The sequence below is a fragment of the Adiantum capillus-veneris genome, chromosome 25 (assembly GCF_014529385.1).
Source record: "Adiantum capillus-veneris isolate H3 chromosome 25, ASM1452938v2, whole genome shotgun sequence".
Lineage (NCBI taxonomy): Eukaryota > Viridiplantae > Streptophyta > Polypodiopsida > Polypodiales > Pteridaceae > Adiantum > Adiantum capillus-veneris.
Window position 1 is genome coordinate 30,521,737 of NC_140955.1, and position 14,178 is coordinate 30,535,914.

The 14,178-nt window shown below is 43.4% G+C and overlaps 1 pseudogene; it reads right to left on the bottom strand.

Moving 5' to 3' along the window:
* LOC147424650 (uncharacterized) overlaps positions 1–2,725 on the bottom strand; it is a 31,544-nt pseudogene extending 28,819 nt beyond the window's left edge.
* Positions 2,726–14,178: the final 11,453 nt, after the last annotated feature.

Here is a 14,178-nt window from a genome sequence, read left to right on the forward strand (position 1 = left end):
ACTTCATGCCAATTTGCAGGTTTACCAAGCGGGTTTTCTATCAAAGATTGAGTTGTTTCAATCATCTTTCTATACATTTTCAACCTCTGTTTTTCTATTTCAGCATATGGATAAGTCATCCATCTTTGCTCTTGGGTTTGGTTCTTTTTGAGTCTGGCTTCGTAAGCTTTTAGAAGTGCATCTAACTGCTCATTTACCTTGTCGTCCAGTATTGATCCTCCTGAACCTGCACTTTTGGGTTCTGCTATTTCCTTGGGTGCTATGGCTGCCGTAGTGTGTGATCTTAGGCTAGCTAGATCCTCTAACCGCTCTAATCTATCCTTTGTGTGTTTTAATTCCTCGGATAGAGCAGTTTGCTCTCGTTCTTTCCTGGCTTTCATACACGCCTTTCTAGCTTTTCAAGTGCTTCTCTGATTTTTCATTTCTGAACTTGGGGCATCGGTTTTAGGCTCTTCAATTATGGGTTCGTTCATCATTCTTTGAGCTTGGGCTCGCGTCACTACCTGAATAGGTATGATTGTCTCGTTTTCTGACCCTCCACTAGAAAGCACTGCTTTCAGCATGTTCAAGGTAGTTTTTGCTCCTTTGCTCGGGTTCTTATGGCAATCAGGAATCAAATGAGTAACTTTACACTCGGTACAATATGCGTTCACTCTAATGATTTCATCATGAGGACAGTCTCTTAGCCAATGGTCTCCGCCACACTTGTAGCAGAGTCCTTTAGGTTGTTGAGGTGCTCCTTGAGCTCCTCTTTGTTGGTATGCATGTCTCTGCCCACCCATGCCTCCGTTGGCTATGAACAACAATGTTCTTTCATCCAAGCTATATCTTCCTTCTCCTGTTGCCTGTGCAACTTTTGGTGGTCCTGTACCTCCTATCATGCTCCATGGCTCTGGTGTTGAGGGTTCTTCCGGTGGATAATAGACATGATTTTTCGCATATCCATTGGGATATTCATAATATGCATGCATAGGCACCAAAGCCTTCTCTTCTTATTCGGTTACTGTTGGTGTGTATCTTATGTCGACTGGTCGTAATCCTGGTAGGGGTGGTTGTTGTCCCAACACTGGTTGTGGTCTTTCTACACCTACAGGTCCTGGTAGGTTGCCTGCTTGATACCTAGGCATCGGTGGAATTTGAGGAGAAGCTACCTGAGCTTGGGGAGCTTAAGGTCTCTCTCTCACATATCCCTTGTTATAATAACATTCCTCCATCCCATGGTTTGTCCATTTTTGTTCAATAGCACACCACTTGGGCTATTTAGCCTGGGGTTTGGCGTACAAGTTAATCTTTTTTAGCACTTCCTCTACAAGCTGCTCTTGGTTTACATCTACTTCTCCTTTCGGTGCTGTCTTAGAAGACTTGCTTCCACTTTGTTGTTAGGATGAATCGTCGTCAAGATCCTTGAACTCACCCTCTTTGTAGACCGCACAATTGTCTACAAGGTAAAGAGCCTCCTTAGTTAACTCATTCAACGTCATGCTCCTCTTCATATGTAAGTCCTTCTGGAGATCCACATTCCTTAGTCCTTGGATAAATATAAGCATAAGTCTGGACTGAGTTGGCAGTTCTTCCACATGGCAGAACTTAACATATCTTTTTAGTCCTAAAGCTGCCTTTCGCACAAATTCCCCTTCTTTCTGTTTGAATTTATGGATTTGTGAGACTGTATTATGAGATATCCCCCCCTTTGTGAGAATTTCTCGATAAATTCTTCAAACACCTCCTCCATAGACTCAAAGTCTCTTTGCTCCACAGAGTCAAACCAAGTAGCTGCATCGTCCTCTAAGGTTAGTCCAAACCCTGCAAATTGGGTAGGGAAGTCTAACACCTCTTTAGCTCTAATTACACACACAAAGGCCGCTACATAATCTCTCGGATCTCTGTTTCCCGTGTACTTCTTGTTTACCCATTTTTGCACTTGAGAAGGTCTAATTCTACGATGGTCTACAAATCTCATCATTGGATCTCCACGTCCTAGTCGATATACCTCGTCTGGTCTTCTATAGTAAGTTGGTTCCTCTCCTAATGGTGCTCCTAAGCCGTAATTTCTAACAGTTCTTGTAAGAGATGGTTCATCTCTCCGAACTCGTTCTATGGGTGGTCTTCCAGGCTCTGTTGACCCTTGAGTCTTTGGCTTACTCTCTCCTTGATACCGTGAATAGAGTGGTGGTTCTTGTAAATCCCTTAGCCCTCATGCGTCTTGATAACCATCTCGGTTTCGGTCTTGCTCCAATGTTGCACTCTGTCGAAGCCATGCCTGCAATGATGGCTGGGTTGCTGGTTGGTTTTGGTTGTTGAATATCTACGGTCGAGTAGAATGTGAGGTTGCGTCATACTCCTCTAAAAAGGGATTTGTCGACTTGCTAGGGGTGTAGGTGGCTCTTGGCACTTCATCAGGGGCATATGTTGATGCTCCTGGAACTGTTGCCTTTTCTACCTCCTCTGGGAAAATACGTTGGTATTCTCGCCCGTACCTATCAATGAAAACGATATCCTTCCCCATAGCAATTTCATAAGAGAATAAGTAAAGAACCTTGTCTTTGCTTAACTCGTTTGGGTATGGTTCTTTGCAATGAAAGTAGGAGACTATTCCCTCGCTCTCATGTTTGTAAATTCCCACATTATTATTATAAGTTGAAACCTTGGTTGTTTTCTTATCATACTTAAAAATTGCTCCAGGTCGATCAATGTTTGGAGGTGGTTCTTGAGTTTCTGAAACCATTTTCCCCTTCGCTAGGTTATCTCCATATCTGTTGTAATCCTCAGGGTTACTAACTATCAGATAGTGGTTCCCCTTTTCGTCTCGGAATCTATCTCCATCATCATAGACTCGAATTATCTCTAGTCTCTGAGATGGCCCCTCGATAGTCAAAATAAACTAGGGCTCCCCTTGAGTTTGTTCCTTCTAAGAAGATCACAGTGAACTTGGAATCATTCAAAGGATTTAGGGAGGTGCTTCCTCCTGGCATTGGTCCATCATAGGTGAACCCTCCTAGCTGTTGACTACCCATCATGAAGAAGGATTTGTCTGTTACACTCTCCACGGTGGACACTAAGCTATCTTGGTCACCTGCCACCTTTTGGTCTCTAAAAATGTATCTTTCTGATCTTAAATTCATCAAACTTATCAATGTAATTTATCATAAATCCAACCACTTACCTGGCAAAGGACCAGTCTCCGCACAACTTCTTGCTTTGCTGCTGAATATACCTGTACACAAGCGTTTAATTTCGGTAATCGAATCAAAGCATTTAACCGCTAGAGGTTATCTAGGTAATGATTGGTATAATTGGAGAGTTAACCTCAACCACTACTGTATTTTATACACTGCTGATGTTTTGGATTAGGTCTGCTAATCTGGAACGGTATTTCCCTTGGATGTTGGTCAATTTACTTGAAAAGTCTTAATTCTGTCTTTGCTCCGTCAAAAGGTTAAACAAGGTCCAAATTCACTTCTGAAAGAAGTTCTGGAACCCTTAAGCCAAATGGAACCTCACTGTATAAGTTCAGTCAAATTTTCTCTTCACTAAGCCCCAGTAGACATCCTACGCGTAGGATGTCTCCTACTCTATTTTGCTTGGATTTTTGCAATATGGATTCCCCTTGATGTGCTGAGTCCACAATTGTTTTTACTTTTTGATTTGGACACCTATAAGCTGGTCAATGGATCAAAAATTTGTTCCTACAGCCTGCTGTGCTGGTTTGATCAATCTAATCAACTCCAAATTGGACCAAAATTGACTAGGAGGCTTGTCCCAGGCTATACAACACCTTGCTATGCCTACAGTCAGTATCTGGCTTTAATTTTTTGCTTTAGACATTCTACGCGTAGCATGTCTTTTTGCTCTGAATGGCTTCAAATGCAAAGCACAAACTCCTCTTCATATGCTGATCACTTTGGTATGCTCAAAATTAGGTTTGGGGTGCAAAATCACACAGATAGCATCCTACGCGTAGGATGTCTTCTTGGTCTGTTTGACCCCAGACTTGACCCACAGCTTCCCCTTGATGTCAACAACCCAGTGGTATGCTTAGATTTTGGTTTGGATTTCAAAAGTCCCCAATTTTAGCTGTTCTAGCCTTTTTCAGTCAAAAGTGCTAAAGTCTGCTTTGAACCCAATTTTCTCACCCAAATGAGATGAAACCTCTCTCAGTCACTCAATATATCATGCAGATCATGCTCATGCATTCATCCTATGGTTTTGGTCTGAAATTAATGCCTTGGCACAATTTGGGTTGGATGTCTGACAATTTCAGTCTATCTGGCCTTATCTTGCCAAGATATGGTCAAATTTCCACTTTCTAGGTGAAAATAGGGTAAAACCTACCTTCTGAACACACTAGACAACTCAAAATTCCAAAATTCCAACTAGATTAGCATGTAGACATCCTACGCGTAGGATGTCTCCTGGCTTAAAATTAATTTTTTTCCTGACATAAATTCTCCTGATGCTCTGCAGCTCTATCAGAAACACTCACAGTAACTTTTGGACTTCACTTCAGCTTTCAAACACACTTTTGCGTCTTTCACAAACTTGTGATAAATCTAACAAGCAAGTATACATGCATGAACTGCTCTAGATCCTGAATCATGATGTCCTACTTACTCTACTCCTACTCCTCATGTGAAATGGTGATAATGGTGTTTTGGTTGCTTCCTGGCCTCTCCAGACTCTCAAGCTCTCCTCTCACCGCTTCTACCACTCCAACTCCTACTCATCAACTCACAACTCAACTAAACTACCTAAGTCTACCTAAGTCGAAGGATCTAGGCCAGACACACGCTCCCTACACTCCCTCTAAGACCTAGAGAGTCCTCCACCCTCTGATCCTATCTAAATGTAAAATGAGACTCTTGGCAAGCCAAAGAATCCCTATCCTCAAGGACTAGTCTCGGTCGCCTACCTAAGGTTTTCATCTCCGACAGCCGCCCCAATGTTGGACGGATACGCCGCGACGGACGTCAGCACAGCGAGAACTCACCTTACAAGATTTGTCAGCTAAGGATGAAGCTCGACCCACAGGTGCGTGGAAGCAAGCATAGGGTGTCAACCTACACTCGACTGACTCCTAACTAATTCCTACAGAGGTCTCTACCCAATGTCTAAGCTACAGCCTTCAAGAGTGCATAAGAGGAAACTTCCTACAACGCTTTCTAGAGCCGAATACCCATCAAACAATCTTGAAACACCACAGAACTTGAAGGAGACCCTACTAACACCAATAGGTCACTCTCCCTAAGGTCTATGAACCAAAATCCCAACCCAAAACACCTGGTGGAAAATCACGTAGGATGTCTGGCTGAAATTTGCAGGTCTTCGTTTCCGAAATCTAAAGTGCCTAATGTGTAGCTCTACTCAATGCGATCGCGTGGATATGCTGCAATACAAAATCGGACAATGTATGCTTACCGAATCACCAGATGAAGCTCGTAGATGGAGGTTGCAAAACCAGACCGTACGCGCGTAATGTAGGTATTGGCACGTAGCTCTCATTGGGGGCAACACGCTGCACTTCTCCGCACTCGATTCCGACCACCGGTGCGCACGTAGCGTCAAGATGAAGCTCTCACTCTCTCTCGTACACAGTATGCTCACTCACAGACTTCAAAAACTTTTAAAAAATGACAAAAGGTCTTTCATTAAGGTCAAAAACTGGTATAAATACATTACAATTCTCAAACCCTAATGTTCCAATTGAACCATCTACTCAATCTAAATGTCAAAACTGGGATACAATCTGGAAACTTCTGTAAGCCCTAATATTTACAAGGTGAAATGTCAGGTTTTCTCAATAAATGAATAATTACAAAATAATAATCTGCCGAGCAGTCATTTTCCGTAGGGTGTGTCCAGCTTCTAACAATTGGCGAGTACAAGGACCGCGAATCATTTTTGATGGCATCCATTGAGGGATGTGATATCATCTTGGGTATGCCATGGCATTACCATATGCAACCGGTCCCAAATTATCTAGAAAAGACCCTCTCTTCTGAGCATGAGGGCAAGAACATTAAATTTGTGTTGATGCAAGGGATTGGCTATTCCCTATTGTAAGCCATATCTCCATTTAAAAAGAAATAAATAAGTGAGTTTCTGCTTGATTTTTTCATGGGAAAAGGATAAAACCAATGAGGGTTTGCTCTCTAGTTTGGAAATTAAATGTTTTCAATTTATTGAAAAGTATAAGGATTGTTTCACGGACACTCTTCTTGATAAGCTACCTCCGGAATGTCGCCGAAAGATCCGCATTGATCTTTTACCAAGTAGCTCTCCGCCAAACCAACCCCTGTTATAAAGGGCAAGTCTTGCTCAACAAGAGGAAATTTTGAAGCAAGTCAATGAGCTTCTGGTAAAAGGTCTAGTTTCACCAAGTACTTTGCCTTAATGCTATCCAAATTTACTGGTGTAGAAGAAAGATAGCACGTTCCGAATGTGCATAGACTACTGATCCTTAAACAAGATCACCATCCACAGTTGCTTTCCAATTCCTCGAATTGATGATATTCTAGATAAGTTATAGGATGCAAGTATCTTTATTTGCACTGACTTCAAGAGCGGGTATCATTAGATACGCATAGCCCCTTAGGATGTTCATAAGTTTGCCTTTCGCACTACCTTTGGACTTTATGAATTTTTGGTAAGGCCTTTCGGCTTGACCAATGCTCCCGCCACATTCAATTGAATGATGGATCAAATTTTCAACCCCACCGAGCTTTTACAGGAGTGTTCTGTAATGACATGCTCGTCTTTCTTGGACATATTGTTTTAGGAATTGTGAAAGCATGAATTGCATGTAGATGCAAAGAAAAGTGAGTTCTTTATCATAGATATATGCTATCTCGTCCATATAGTCTCTCACAACCAAGTTAGTGTGGATCCCGCCAAGATCTAGGTGGTACAAGATTGGCCAAGTCCCACTACGGTATGATTTACGGAGATTTTTGGGATTGTGTTCTTATTATCGGTAGAGGTTTATCTGAGGCTTTGCTCAAGTAGCAGGAACACTCCATGACCTAAGAAGGAAGAAGATCCTTGGTGCTCCATGACCTAACAAGGAAGAAGATCCTTTTCAAATGGGGATCGAGAAAACAAGGTGCCTTTAACAGACTAAAGTATTTATTAATCCATGAAGGGCATAATTTTGGGCGAGCAATTTCTGTCGAGCGCTTTTTAAGAATCGGGCGAGCGGATTCCCAAAAGAAGGGACAATCTACCCATCTCTCTCTCTCTCTCTCTCTCTCTCTTGTTTCCTCTCTCTCTCTCTCTCTCTCTCTCTCTCTCTCTCTTCAACTAAAATTTGATTGTCGTTTCACGACCAACTTACATTCAAACAAAAAACACCATGGATTCATTCAATACACTATTAATAAGAGAAACAAGAGTTCCTTACACACAATTATGGCCTATTTCATATAGCAAACCCCAAATCTATGTGTTCCATTGCATCAAAAGTAAATACATATGGGGGGGGGATACATCATGGGTGACGTGGATGAAAGAAGGGTGGTGGGGGGCCATATGCACTGGGAGGAAACAAAGGTCGTGCCAACGGGGGCAGTGCATCAAATGCTGGGGGAACTCCTCCAAATGGCAGAGGGTACAAACTATATGTGGGGGGGAGGGGGCTGTAGGTAGTGAAATAGGCAATGGATCAACTCCAGGAAGGGCCTCAGATGTGGAGGCAATGAATGCACTGGGAGACGGTCCAGTTGCATGCCATGCCAAAACTGGGGCCGTGAAAGTGGGATACGGTGCTGCTACTGCCCCGCCCTGACTGCTGAGTGGTGTTGGGAAAGGTGGGTCGAGCGGATGAAGCTCCTCGAATACCTGCTGCAGTTGCTTAGTTTCCTGAGCTCTGACACTCCTATGAAACATCAATGTCGAGCCTAAATCGGAAGGTAGGCACTGAGCTGGCCCCAGACAAGCACTGAAAACTGCCCAATCCTTCTCACAACTGATGCAATGTCTACGTAGTAGTAAACATTGTGCTGCCAATGTCCCAACTCCTGCAAAACAATCCAACACAGCATCTCTTATGTCTGTGAAGGTACCTAGTAGCCATCTAGGTACAATCAGAAAAACTTCCAAAAAGTTTCTACCACTTGGCAAATGCTGGACTCCTCTCAACACCTCTACGATAAGGCCGACCCATTCCACTGTGTGGAATCTGAACCTGGTAGCTTCTCCCACAACATGTCCTCATCTGCAGAGAAGCCATGTACATTTGCTACAATCTCTCCATCCGCTCGATCATACCTCAGAAGCCGACACCCACCGGTTCTAGGGGTTGAAAAAATGACCAACAACAAAGTACCAACCTACGAATGGAAGTAAACATTATTATTTTGAAATACAAACATCGAAGTTACTATTCATTATCAAAACAAAAAAAACATACCCCCTCTAAATAGTCTTGAACAGTCGTACAACTAGACTCCGACAGCCGTATGTACAATATCCTCAACAACTGGAAACCAGCTCCCTCTGCCTTCGAAGTGACAATGGACAGATGTTCTGCACGACATGTCGCACAACCATGCCATCAACCAAAAGAAACTCAGTTGCCAGAAGGAATGCAACATCCACAAGCTCACTATCCCATTGGTTCCATAAAGGAACCCCACCTGTGCTAGCTGCATGTGGCCTAGTGTGTAAGGGAAAGGCCATGTACACCAAACGTACGCCGCCCAATCTCAAGATGGGGTTCATATGCCCTGTTCCTGATAGAGAGCCCAAAAATCTACGTAGTGGCTGCATAGAACTGCATGCAATCTTTGTTAGCACTAAAATTGTGCACATAACTATGATTGTAAATTAGCGTGGTTGACCTCTCATTGCACAACACATCTGGAATAGATTTTGCCAACTCTTTGGCACTAGCATGCATTGCAAGGTGGCGCGGCTCTACATGCATATCTGTATGTAGCAACATAAGATCAAATATATCTTTCAAGCAATGCTAAAGAGAACAACACAACATTAACCATTTTCACGTACCTGGATGGTTATCTCCCACAACTCTGGCCATGTCTGATAGGTCCTCTGCAGCCCTGCCATCAGATGGTGAACATGGAGGGGATTTCTGGATGCCCCCCAGTGGTCTTGGAGTGAAGGATAGTGTCGGTACACTGTGGCTCATAGCACCAAGGCTATGAGCACTATCGCTGACTTCTACAGAATACTCCACAACCACATGCTCGCTCTCACTATCACTGTAAACTACAGCCCTCTTCTTTCTCTTCCCATGTTGCTTGTCAGCCGGTTGTGCTTGCAAGTCTTTCTTTGAGGTCTGTTTTCAAGTTCTTGTCCGGTTTCTTTGATGTGTTTGGAGATAGAGCATCCTCTATCACAACTGCTTTCTTCCGTGACGGAGTATGCTCTGCTATTAATTAAAAAAGAACAGTTATTGAGCCCATGTTGTATTGCTGCATGGCAAAGGTAAAAGCTATATAGAATGATACATATGTATAGATCTTCCTCTTCAGGTCGGTAGTCCTTGTCCGGGTAGTCCAGCCACCAAGAACACTTGAGCCATGCTCCCTTTGGCCGCAAGTCTTCTATCAACTCATCAGGATATAAGCCCGTCTCCTCTCTCTCCGACATGCACAATGCATCACTGGGGTGCTTGGGAATGGGAAAGACAAGAGCATCTCTCCACCATCTACAAGACAAACCACAATGTTTTGAGCCACCAAGAACAAGATTAGTGTGTCCTACTACATTCTTAATTTGTGAATTAAAGATGTCAAACCTGTACAACAAGCGTCGTGCCGTGCAAGCAAAGTGGGGTTGCTCTTCGGGATCCTGTGTGGACCTGATCCGAGCACTCCACTTCTTGAAGGCCTTCTCAAAGTGCTTGCATCTGTATATCAGTAATGTGTGGGCAAGTGTGCAACCATTTCTACCTTCAGCCTTCTCGTGTTGGATAGCAACATCATGATTCTCGACCTCCATTTTCTCGGCCATCTCAAGCACTCTATTGCAGCAAATAATAAGTCACAAGTTACATTATCAACAAATTGCTAGCTGGTGCACATAATCACTAAATCTAACCTTTCCAATTGCCACCAATACATGTGATATCGAAGCCACTGGATCCAGGCCTTCTCCGTCAAATCTATGCCATTCTCCTTCAAGGATGCATCACCGCCTTGGAGCAAATCAAGCAAGCGGCACTTCCTAGCAAAGGAAAAGCGAGACTTATTTTTTATTGCTACATATAAAAAGAGTAATATATCGAATGATTTAAATGACTTTTACTTACTCTTTCGGGCTAATGCGTGCACGCGCAACCTCTGCCACTCTCGAGGGTGTCATTTTCGTGGTCCTCTCGCCCCAACCTGTAAATGATATACATTTTTGAAAAAAATTGTTGCCATTATCTGGATTTGCAATGGTGGCTATCTCAAGCTCTTTGCGCGTAAAGTATTGCTCCGTTTGAGATAGCACTAGATTGATGCTTTCCTCATATGCGTCAGGTGCTAACTCGTAGTCAAAACTCCCTTTTGATGGTAGCCCTTCTGTTTTACTACTAAACATATGATCGAACTCTTCCTATCATTTGCCAAGGACTCAATCAAAATACACATAATAAGATTGCGCAATCTAAACATATTCTCATTTAGCATTGGTTTAAAGCATACCTTCCAAAGTAGTTGCACAAGGACAACCATTAGCAATTTTAGCCACTTGGACTTGTTTGGACCTCTAAAATTCAAAGCCCTTTCTGTTGCCAAACACGCTCTTTCGGGGAAATTTTGCAAAAGTGAAGTAGGGTCCGCCAACCCTAGCTTTCTCATCATGAAAACATCATCAGTAGTTGTGTGAGGCACTGAGACCCTTGTGGCCCTGTTTAACACTCGATTGTAATTTATATAGTTAAAAAATAAGATGCATTTACATTCACACAAAAAAAGTTGGGCTTACCTATTGATCATTCCCAAAACCAATAGAAACTCCGTTGTCTCATGGGGCTGAAAATCAACTAGAACGCACTCCACCTTTGGTGCCTTCTCAATTGGGATGTCATTCTCATTCATCCACCACATCCATGTCTCCAATCGGTGATTACCATTCCAAACCACAAAGTACCTCTCGACCATGTGACTAAGCTCGGGGATTTGACGAAGCTCCTCATCCAAATCATATGACATTGCAAGATACCTCGAAGCATGACCACGATGAGAAATTTTTTTGTGATCCTCCCTAGGAATCCGTTCACTAACAATAAATCTTGCCATGGTTGATTGGTAGCTTTTGTTTGCAGTGGAGAGTTGCAAATCGGCCACATGGTCATCATGCGTGCGGATGGCGGGGTTTGAAAGAAGTCGACATAGAGGTAAGCGTGGAAGTTTTCCATCATATGGTGCTCTATGAGAATCCACTCAACCCAATGAAATGTGCTTGTCGACAACGTTTCTAAACGCTTCATCTCTTACATCTTCAATAGCGGTACCTGTTTCCACACGATGATTGGGTCCGATGCTTGATTGTGTTGTTCCATCCACTCTGGCTACGAATGGACACAATGCAATCTAAAGAACTCAAGGCTTGAGATTGTTCGTTATCCTGTACTTCTTGTGACGTAGTAACATCAACCTCATCAACGGCACCAATATTTTTGGATTGATTTCTTGTTCTCATGCTTGCGCTAAAGAATTAAAGAATATAGATATAGGTATGATTTATGAGAAGTTGTAGGTAAGAGTTTGAGATGTGAACAAAAGAAAACTTGACACAGAGATAGAGAGAGATCTCTGCAATAGAAGAAAATAGAGATGAGGAAAGTGAAAAGAGAAGGTCAATGCTCTTTATAAAGCTTTCATTTTTATTTATTAATTTTAATTTTTTAATTTTATTATTTTGTCCTTGTGTGTGTATACGTATGAGAGAGGAGGGTGAAAGTGTGTGTGTGTGTGTGTGTGTGTGTGTGTGTGTGTGTGCGTGCACGCGTGTGCGTGTGTGTGCATATCGCAGGCGTGCACGTGTGTCAGCACACACACACACACGCACGTATTGGCATTTGTGTGTGTGCACACACACGTGCTGCATGCAGGCGGGTGTGTGTGGTGTACACACACACGCTGGCACACACGCCAGCGTGTGTACACACACACGCACCTGTGTGTACACACACACGCACCTGTGTGTGTGTTTGTGTGCGTGTGTGCACACATACGCGCCTACGTGGGTGTGTGTGTATGCGTTCGTGTGTGTGTGCTCACACACACACACACCGCTTTTTGCAACGTGTGTGCGTGGACACGCAGGGCCACGCATGCCACCGCATGTCCACGTGGACTCGCCACGTGTACCTTCGGTGGCGGACGGTACACGTGGCAGGCCACGTGGCCACGTGCACTGCCACGCAGGCAGTGCATCGACCACGTGGCTTGCCACGTGTACCGTCCGCCGCGAAAGGTACACGTGGCACGCCACGTGGTACAGTGCGCGTGGCCTGCCACGTGTATCGTCGGCTACGACGGTACACGTGGCAAGTCCATGTGGACATCCGGTGGCCTGAATGGCCCTACGTGTCCACGTGGACTGCCACGCGTATGACTGTGAGTGTGTACTCTGCCTCTAGCCACGCGTTGGTCAAAGGCGGATACACGCCCCTACGTGGGGGCGTATGCCTGCCCATGGCCAACGTGTGTGCCATGGGCGCTTGGTCGCCAATGGCCAATGCTCCGCCTCGGCCCCGTCTTCGCCTCCGCCCCAAGTGGCGGCCCTGCACGCAAACCCCACCCCGCCCCACCCCGCCCCGCCCCTCCTTACCCCACCTTCGTCCCCGTTAGCGGCAACGTACCCGCCCCCCACTCCCCTTCCTCATCGCCCAAATAGCATGGGAGGGGGGCGGGGAGTACTATCTCTTAAACGTCCCCGTTACTTGACTCCCCAACCCTTCGACTTCGACTTACAGCATCTTGCCCCCCTATCCTTAGCACACCCGATCACTCACACATCTCCTTTACACATAAACATTAAAAAAAGAAATTAAAATAAATAAATTTACGTGATCACACAGTCGCAAACAAATATTGTGTAACAAATATTTTCTTAAAAAAATATTTAGTATTTTTTTACATTAATTTTTCAAAATAATAAAATAATATTAATTTTAAATTTATAACGGCTATATTATTAGACATGAGTATATAAACAATTTGTTTTAGTTTATACAACGTGATCTTGTGCTTAATTATTTGCTTAGCATATTATTATGGCTTGCTCTTTATTTTTCTTGGGTAAAGAGATTTCTTATCCTTTTTACGATGGTAAATTTATAATATCTGAATCATTTTTTTAAGAATTAATTTCTCCAATGCAATTTACAACTTTATATGCAGTCATCGAAGTTGGTGATATTGAAATGAATTTGCCTCTTGAGAGGACGCTCAACAATTTGGGTGAATTCATCTATGTACTGGATGAACAGCTTTCACGTAAATACAAAGTCAACGTATCCCATCAAACACAATATGCAGGCTCACCTAGCATGACTCCCATTGCCATTGTGGATAGTTCGTCAAAGGTGCAATTTGGTCAAAAGGAGTTTATAGATCTATGTACCCCCCCTCGAGTTTTGCTCTCAAATAGCTTCAAAAGGAGTACAAGACAAAAACTCTTATAGGCCGAAAAGAAGGGCACATTGACAAAGCTTTTAATGCAAATACAACAAGTGGAACAAGTTACAGAGATTCCAAGGTCTTACAATGGTGATATCGTTCTAAAATTTCCACCTACCATGGGAAAGTTGCACCATATGGATGCGATGGAGCATAAGTATGATCCTCATTTGTGGTCGAAGCCTACTACGTCCAATATTGTTTTTCTAGGTGTAGTGTGTCTTAGTCATTGCATAGGATCTCTCAAGTGCATGAATGAACAATGTGTCCGCTTGGTTAATTATCATATTCCCAATACAAGTCATTTCAACAGGTACATGAAAAGGAAACTGCACCCGGGCAATATTGTAAGATTGGAGATAAGAGCCTTACATGCCACTTTTGTAAGACAATTGCTTTCTGTATTGCAACGTGTGATTGTGTACTGAGGGCACTCCAATGTATAAACAACCAACCCCATTAACAGGAGATAAGGAGACATCAAGGCAAAAACGCAAGCCAAATGAGGTTATCAACGTGGAAGATGATGCATTGCATAGGCTTG